Source organism: Chiloscyllium plagiosum, unplaced genomic scaffold (assembly GCF_004010195.1).
Source record: "Chiloscyllium plagiosum isolate BGI_BamShark_2017 unplaced genomic scaffold, ASM401019v2 scaf_67301, whole genome shotgun sequence".
In the NCBI taxonomy this organism is placed as follows: domain Eukaryota; kingdom Metazoa; phylum Chordata; class Chondrichthyes; order Orectolobiformes; family Hemiscylliidae; genus Chiloscyllium; species Chiloscyllium plagiosum.
In genome coordinates, this window is record NW_025139655.1 from 1 (window position 1) to 1,227 (window position 1,227).

Here is a 1,227-nt window from a genome sequence, read left to right on the forward strand (position 1 = left end):
CAACTCCTCCATTCCTGATCTGAATATCCCCTCAATCCAATTACCAAGGATAGAGCATCCTGGCTGTAGTGTCAACATGGATTCTAATCATCTCCTGTCCCTCTCCAACAGGGACACGCAGGAGTGCTCTCCTCCATGAGGGGACCTTGGTAAGTGCTCCTGGTCCAGTTGTTCTCCTGGAAGTTGAGAACAGCCAGTCTAAGCAGCTGCTTAATGAGAATGGTAAGTGATGTTCCTTGTTTAGTTCACCTGAGCATCTTTTCCAATGTCTGAACTCCCTTCCTCCTTCCCCATAGGTGCTGCCAGATCTCCTGTTTTGATTGGAGTAGCTGTTGGGTTTCTGGTGTTCCTGTTGATGCTGGTGGCTGCAGTGTACAGAATGAAGAACCTAGCCCGGTCTGTCCCCATGTCACGAGATTGACCTGTAGACATTGAATACAAATAAACCAGACAGAAACCTGGAAAATATTCAGCCTGGAGTCTGGTTACTAATGTGCCACACGGGTCTGTTTTAGGACCACTGCTGTTTGTCATTTTTATAAATGACTTGGACGCAAGCATAGGTGGATGGGTTAGTAAATTTGCAGATGATGCTAAAGTTGGAGTGGTGGACAGTGTGGAAGAATGCTACAGGTTGCACAATGACTTGGATAGACTGCAGAATTGGGTTGAGAGGTGGCAAATGGACTTCAATGCAGCTAAATGTGAGGTGATGCACTTTGGGAAGAATACCAGGAAGGCAGAGTACTGGGTCAATGGAAAGATTCTTGGTAGCGTGGATGTGCAGAGGGATCTCTAAGTCCATGTACATCCCTGAAAGTTGCCACCCAAGTGGATAGTGCTGTTAAGGCATACAGTTAGGTTTCATTCAGAGGGTTTCAGTTTTGGAGCAGCAATATCATGCTGCTATTATACAAAACACTGGTGCAGCCACACTTGGAATATCGTGTACAGTTCTGGTCCCCATACTTCAGGAAGGATGTGGAAGCCTTGGAAAAGGTGTAGAGGAGACTTACCAAGATGTTGCCTGGTTTGGAGGGAAGGGTCTTGTGAGGGAGGCTGAGACTAACTTTTCATTGGAAAGAAGGTGGCTAAGGTGGGATTTGATAGACCTACAAGATGATCAGAGGATTAGATAGGGTAGACAGTGAAAGTCGACATTTTTTTTTCTTGGATGATATCAGCATTTACAAGGGGTATAACTAGAAATTGAGGGGTGATTGATAG

At 45.6% G+C, this 1,227-nt stretch overlaps 1 long non-coding RNA gene across 1 annotated transcript; it reads left to right on the forward strand.

The window, feature by feature from the left end:
- The first annotated feature begins 31 nt into the window (after positions 1-31).
- On the forward strand, positions 32-466 carry LOC122544970. Its single transcript, XR_006310477.1, has 2 exons — positions 32-222; positions 297-466. It is a non-coding gene; the product is annotated as an uncharacterized LOC122544970 (long non-coding RNA).
- The last annotated feature ends 761 nt before the right edge of the window (positions 467-1,227 follow it).